Genomic DNA, 7,651 nt, shown 5'->3' on the forward strand with positions numbered 1-7,651 from the left:
GCTCTGCAGAGAGCCACAGGATTTTTACTATCACACAGCATTTAAAGGGGATCTTCACTGCTGTCTGCTAGTCTGAAGTTATAACAAGAACAAGGTGGATGACTTTAAAAAATAAATATTTTTAATATGAAATGAAACTTCATTTACATGCACTTGCTGTTAATATGAAAAGTTTGCTCTAGTAAATATGTGGTCTGATAGGAGCTGCTGGAATCAAAGTCAAATTATTATCAATTTGGCAATTCTGAGCAGCTGCCTATTTTATCTTTGAAATAAATGCCTGGATTTTTTTTTTCTGAGGAAAAATTTGAATTAGGTTACAAATGTAAGGTTAGGTTAAAATTAGGTTACAAAGCACAAAAGTATTTTCTCTATTTCTGTCTGAGGATATTGTGAATATTTGCACTGCTCTTTTTTGACACTATGGCTAATAGGAGAAGCAGCATGGATTAAACCTTTCTCACAGAGCATGGCATAAGCTGTAATAGAAGTCTCTCAAAAGAAAAAAATCATTGCTTTGAAAAGCCTCAAAAGATACATTAAAAAAAGAAGCTTCATGCTTATGGGCATGGTAACCCTTGACAAAAGGCTACACAGTCTTGGCTCTCAAAACACTCTTGAAATGAAATTAAATCCATTGAAATTCTTTAGTAAAGGCCTAAGAAGTAATAGCTTTTATTCTGTCGGTGTGCCCTACCGGATCTTTCCTTTCCAAGCCACCTGAGATCCTCCTCTTAATAGCAGAGCTGATTGTAGATATGTGTCCCAGAATCCACAACATTACAGCAGTTCATCTGTTCATTTCACTTCTCCCCCTTTTCCGAGGTAGGGGTGAACACTGTATGCAAAGTACTGAGAGTCTCAGAAATTACTCTTTTTCTGCCTCTTTCTGGCCACTTGACTGCTCCTCGCCTTCAGAACATAACCAGCTCTGCTTTTCTAAAATGAGCTGTGACAGTACGAGCAGCCATTCCTGCATTTTGCCCATGCCAGCAGCTCCCTCTGTGCTGCTGCCCCGGGCGTAGGCTGAGTCTGGCCTTCAGGCAGGATTCTTCCCCCAGCTGCAGGTGCAGCACTGCCAGCCCTTTTGCTGGCTCCTACAGCCATGTTTTTAATGAATCCCACGTGGGAAGAAGAGGGACAGATGTGGTGATGAAAAAATAAAGGCTTTATCCTTTTGAGGTGCAGGGCCAGGCACTTACCTGCATATGTCAAATAAATGTGCTACAGTGTGTCAAGTGTGGATGTTGTGCAAACTGAATGTAATAGCGACAAGTTGATATATTTTTCATAATGTACATATTATGTCCCATGTACTCCTGGAAAATACCCCTACAGGAATGTGCTGTTACCCTGGGGACTGCTCTGAAGCATTACAGGTAAAGCACTACCGTTTCCTTGAAATTTCCAAGTATAAATTACCCCCTCTTATTGTGATATCTTTGATATCAGTGTTTTCTTCCGACTCTCTCACATTTCTGTTTTTGCAGTTCTGCAGTATGTGAAGCACCTGTTATTATAAGTATTGATGATACTGAAGAAATAACAAGGCTCCTACAGCATAGAAACCTGTGTCAATAGGTATGTGAATTAAAGGGTGGGAGGGGAGCTGACGGTAAGAAGTTCAGAAACCTGACTCTTTACAGTAACTTTGACTTCCTCTATATAAAATCTTGCTGTTTTGAAGTTTGCAGGTTAGATATATAAAGGGATGACTTGGCTATGGGAACTTTCCCTTCCTCAGACAGTATCTGATAAGGTTACTACCAACAAATCAAAGGTTTGAGTGAAAATATGCTTGTGCTTGTGGTTAGGTGTGTGTTATCCTGTTATTTGGCTTACAAATCTTCATACCAGCTTTGCAGCCTACCTTGTCAAAGAATCTGTTTGTTTTAGAAAACTGACCTAAATAATAATTTTGCAAGAAAAACCCCCAGAGTTCTCTGCAGGAACATGATTTGAACACATTGACTCCTACTTGAGAATGAAAGTGTTTTAGTTCCACACCTACCAGCAGTTTGCTTGTCCCCTGAGGCAGCAACAAAGAGGCATCCTCACCCTCCAGGCTCAAGAGCCATGAGAGCTGTGGAATGACAGGGCCTGTACTGCAGTCTGTGGACAGCCTTGTCTGTGTCCTGGCCTAGAGAGAATACAGAGATGGCCCAGCCCTTTCCTGCACCCCATGATGTCTCTCAGGTTGTCCAACAGCTGCAGGTAGCAGTGGGGAAAAAGTGGTGAAGTTTCATTTCTAAGGTTTGTTCAAGGCATATAAAGAGGAAAAACTCCTGCATATATCTAGGCTGTAACTGTTAGAGTTAGTGTTCTCTAGCTTGCACTAATATCCATGTGGGAAAATGGAGAAGCCTTAGAGACTGTATTTCTTCCCCTGTAATTACCAAGAGCTCAGTTAAATGTTTCCAGGCCCATGTTTTTTTGTCATGTTACTGACTCACAGCTCTGCACAGCAACCATACAGCAGCAGGCTTTAAAAGTCCAACAGAGGAAAGTCTAAGTACTGGGGAATGGCTTGAAAATTTCATTGCATTTACTGCAGTGGTTACACAGACTCTGAAAGTTCAGAGTTTTAATAGTAGGTGAGGTGGCAGTAGGCTCTGTGTTTGAGGGAAACCCTTGTATTGAAAAGAATGATTCACAGCAGAAGTGTTTCAGACTCCCATACAAATAGGAAACAGGATCACTCTAGAGTGGCATAAATGGAAGCCTTTGCTTTGCTTTTAAAATTTCAGAATTCACCATCCATGTGTCTACAAGAGGCAACGTGACTTTGGAGTCCTAGAATTTCAGAGCTATCTTGTTAGTTATGCTGAGAATAATTAGGAGATGCTTGTGTCTGTAACCTTCCTGGTCAGCTATGTAGTTTTTGCAGCTACAGAATCTTAATTCTTTCATAGCTTTGTATACTGGGCATACAAAAATTAAGGCTTTTCCTTCAGACAAAGATATGCTGAGCAATCTGAACTTCATTTTAGTCTGATATCCCAGCTTAATTTTCAATTTACTGAGGTTCAGAAAGTTGCTTCACACTGATCAATGGAGATACATTCTGGCGAATGTGTAGAAAAAAAAAATTATATTTTTTTCCCTTCAAATATACAACATGATTTTAAACAGTCTCAAGCATTCAGTCAGAGTGATTGATTTATTGGGAGCTGATTGATGGTCTGTATTTGAATTATTTAAGATAGTTTCAAAAATGAATACCATTTTTTTAAAAATATAGATTCCCTGTTACTGAAGAAGGTGAATGGAAATGAATTTAGATACTGTGTAGTCTTATCTTACTTCCTGGGTGTTCTTACCACATGGGCAAGCATTGCCAGATTAAAATATATTACTGTGTGTAGGCTGAATGATACTGCAGTGTTTAGTGGGAAGAGATTTCTTTGATGAAGTCTAGAGAGCTCCCATACAAAAACACTTATTCTACCATGCTTTGCAGTGTGGAATCTTTTTTCGGTTGATACTGGGCAGTTATGAGTCTGGGAAGAATCTTCAGTGGATGTGTGCATGTGCTCATGCATCATGTCTACAGCAATGTTGATGAAAAGCTCTACCAGTCCTACTCTGTTGTGAAAATAATTTTCAGTTCTCTGGCCCTCTCTCTGAAACATTTTCAGGATGATTCCAGAGAAACATAAAGGTGGGGTTCAGAAGGCAAAAGTTGTTCATAAACTAGAAGGGGGAAAATATTTTTAAATTAAAAAAAAAAATACATTGATCACTTTGAACTACCTAGCTAGACCTGTTGCTTATGTGTGTCTTCTAGCTGTTCTACCCCTCTTTTCCTGAAATATAATTTTAGTAAGTTCACAAAGCTGATTTAAAACATAAGACACCATGGAGTCCTATCTCAGGGAAGTCTTAGCTGATGTGTGTTGGTTGCAATGTATTCTAACTAAAACTAAGAAGGATGGGACAGGCTTTTCATCTGGATAGCTCTGTGTGGAATGGTGCATGAATATACAAGCAGATATATGTGTCTGAATAGATAGAGGTATAGTCATATAAATGTCAGAAAAAGCTGCTCAAATACATGGTAATAGGCCTTTAGTGTTTATTTGGTGCACTTTAAATACAAGTTTTCTTTCATATGGACTGTATTTTCAAGTTCCTTTTCTTTCTGTCCTTCAACTCACTGGAGCATTCAATTTCTTTCCACCTAAGACCAGCAGGAAGTCTGTAAAATTGCTTTTTTTTTTTTAGTAAGAACTGTAGGATTTGGTCTATAGTTTTAGTGTAGATGAAAGAAATAATGACTTTCTTTGAAAAAAAAAAAAAAACAAAACAAAACAAGGAAAATCAGGACCATTTTGTTCAATACTACACCACTGTTTTCAGTAATTGCCTTGTACAGTTTGCAAGTCTTTCCACTTCATGTAAATACATTAACTTCTGAAAATCCCTTATAGCTGTGAGGTGGGGCCTTTTGAAGGAGGTGTTCTTTTGAAGGTTTGAGGGTCTCTTAAACACACATTTTCTTTCTTCAAAGTAAATCTTGTAGACTCCCTGTCACAAATCCTTCTTGTTAGGTATTCTGCTTGAAGAACTGTTTGAATTTCAATATCAAGTATTTCAAACAAAAACATCTAATGCCTCAGTACATTTTTCTTAGGGTCAGTCAGTGGCCCTAAATAAGAAAGGGAACCTCTGATAATTTGAATTCTATTCCCAGCAACCCTTTGAAGAAAAGAATAAAATAAAATAAAATCTGAGCTTTTTTATAGTTACTCCTGAAAACCAGGAAAAGGGAAGTAATTATAAAGTAAACTTTCAATTTTTGAAGCTGCTTTCTCTGCTTCTTTATTTTGTGCTCACATTCCCTGTATTTTTGTAAGATGAGTGAGAGGTGAAAAACTGTAACAGAAAATAATGCAATAATTTAAAGGTAGGTTTTGGTCTTGACTCCTAAACAGAGGGAATAATTAAGTATAAGCATGTGTGTTATTATCAGTTTAAGCTGTCAAGTGAATAACAGTTTTATTTGAGTTTTCTGTAGTAAAATCCTGTTCTAGAAAATTTTAATGATTGTAGGACAAGTGGTCTGTTTACACATCACTGAAAACGTGAGACCATAAGACTTTAAAGCATTTACCTCTGAATTTTTATTGTAGCTAAGAATGGATATTTTGCTTGATATAAATTTGAAAATTTGCAAATGTTATGATGCAAAGATTGTGTTGGCTACAAATCAAGAAAGAGAAAAGGTACTTGTAAATTTAGGATATGGAGAAAAAGAATATCATACTCTCAAGAAATTTGCATAATAAAAGCTAGAATTTTGCTCAGTATCTCTGCATCTGTGGATGTCAGGAAGTACATACCTCATCTTGGATTTAAAGCCTTTAGTTATGAGACAATTAAGGAAGAACATAGATTTCTTAAAAGATTGTCTGGTTTATGTCACAAGATAACAGCTCAAGGACACCTTGTTAAGAAAACCAGAAATGAGCATTCTTCTTTAAGTCCAGCCTCATTTTTACAGTCGGGGTCTCCAGGAAATAAAGTCATAAATCTACAATGTTCTAAAATACTTTCCCATAATTCAAGGTCAAGTTATAAATCTAAGTTGCTGTGTCTCTTGCTAGATATGTATTTGCTATGGTTCTTAGAGCTAAAAGCTTCCAAGAAGAGACCCTTTAAATGCTATTGACATTAATTTTAGCAGCAAATTTGAGCATTGCCCTTGCTGAGCTGGGCAGTGTGAGCTGCTTAAAACAAGTGTATGCTTAAAAGTTTTTATGCAGCATGAAACACAAAACATTTAAAGGATCTTCTTTGCCTGATAAGCCTTCCATCGAAAAATGGCAACTATTCTGCAACTTCATCCAACCTTACATACTCATGTACATGTTCCTTTATGTACCTGCAGATACACTGAGAATCCTGTGGATCATTGCCCTTTTGGAACACTCCTTGGGACTTCACAAATGCCTGTAGAGCTGAGGGTAAGACACAGCAGCCTGACATCTAGGTGGAGCTCAGTGACCACCACTTCTTGTTCCATGATTCCATGATCTGCTTTTCTCCTCTGCTCTCTCTTCCCTCTCCTCTCCTTCCCTCCCACTCACAATTGCATTGCTTGGCCAGAACATGAGTGTGCTGCACAGAGCTGGCTGTCAAAGCGTGACTTTCCCTGAGCACTGCTATGTCAAGGGACAGCTGGGGAGAAAAGAAAGCCTGTCAGTGCTTGTCCCCAGTTTAGGAGAAGGACAACACAAATCTCTGCACTAGAAGTGTATGTCATCCAATGATAAAAGTGTTCAAATTATTCCAAACAATCCTGCAGAAATGGCCATAAAGCGACAGCTATATCTTTTTAAACGTAGAAAACTCAACATCACACTTCAGCAGGTAAGGGGAGGAAGAGATACTAGTAACTGTGTATACCATAGGTAGACTAAAATATGTAGTTAAAGTGCAAGCCAAGACACACTGAGATATAAAATGCATCCCCATCAAAGGTGCTGCCCAAAAGTGTTATTGGGAGAGCTGTGTAGTGGATCATTTTGCTCCATACAACGTATTCAAATCCTATCCTGTCAAAAGGGAGGTATTGACAAGCTGAAAGAGCAGCTGGGGCCAGGAGGAGCGAGATGTGCTCTCAGCACACGGACTGGACAGAACTTCAAATGTCTACATACTTCTGCAACCTCTCCCCTGCCCCAGAGCAGGGTTTGTAGGTCCTGCAGCACCTGCAAATCAGTGTCCTGTGCTTTAGTTCAGTGCAAGCTTCAAATCACCCAATGTATCATGACAAGAGCTAAGAAAGCAGCTTATCAATTGAGGAAAACCAGAGGCATCTGACTCTAAAGGTTTTGCCAAATCTTTAATGTAGTTCTTAGAACTTACTTACTACTAGTTCTTACTACTACTAGAATATGGATGGTATTTATCTGTCTCTGTACTTTTCTGCTTTCAGTAAGAAAGTGCTGGCACCTGTGGCAGCCAGATTGGTGAAGAGGAGCTTGGTACCTCTGATACACAGAATGAAAGCTGAGATGTCAGGTTGACCCCAAAGGATCAATCCTGTCATCCAGACAATCCAAAGGTAAGAAGGCATGGACTCACCTCAAGTGTTTCAGTATGTTAAGTGGAGGCTGGGGATTGAGGGCCAGGATATCAATACTTCTGTTTTCAGCTCCCAAAGTATTCCCTACTTCAGGGACCTGCAGTGGGCTGCATCAAAATGCCTTAGCTGATCTCCAGAAGGTCCATCTGCAAAGAGACAACATAAATGAAATTATGGCTTCACTGATGTATCTGGAATTTCACTTAGCTGGAAAAGAAAGTTATATTAAGTTCCTCAGTTATGAATTTTGCAGCTCTTCACCATTTCTAGGCCTTGGTTATTATTATACAGGAACCAGAAAGTGAAACCAGCTTGGAAAGCTGAGAGCAGCTTCGATTTATGGGCCAAGCTGAGGCAAGAGCAAGAAGCAACAGTCAGAAAATTTTATTGGTTTTCAGTTATAGCTTTATTTGGTCTAATAGTCTTAATCTGACAGTCCTGAAAAACACTGCTGATGATCTTTCATGACAGTAAAGGTATTAAATACATCTGATGTTGCTGTTAAACAAAACTTGCTTCAACTGCATACATTTTTTACAAATACAGCATAAAAAGTACTGT

General features: G+C 38.7%; 1 long non-coding RNA gene across 1 annotated transcript; it reads left to right on the forward strand.

The window, feature by feature from the left end:
* Window positions 1-1,184: 1,184 nt before the first annotated feature.
* Window positions 1,185-7,063, forward strand: LOC137478963 (uncharacterized). The gene is made up of 3 exons (XR_011001902.1): window positions 1,185-1,379; window positions 1,491-1,581; window positions 6,941-7,063. It is a non-coding gene; the product is annotated as an uncharacterized lncRNA (long non-coding RNA).
* The last annotated feature ends 588 nt before the right edge of the window (window positions 7,064-7,651 follow it).

This window comes from Anomalospiza imberbis, chromosome 9 (genome assembly GCF_031753505.1).
Source record: "Anomalospiza imberbis isolate Cuckoo-Finch-1a 21T00152 chromosome 9, ASM3175350v1, whole genome shotgun sequence".
In the NCBI taxonomy this organism is placed as follows: domain Eukaryota; kingdom Metazoa; phylum Chordata; class Aves; order Passeriformes; family Viduidae; genus Anomalospiza; species Anomalospiza imberbis.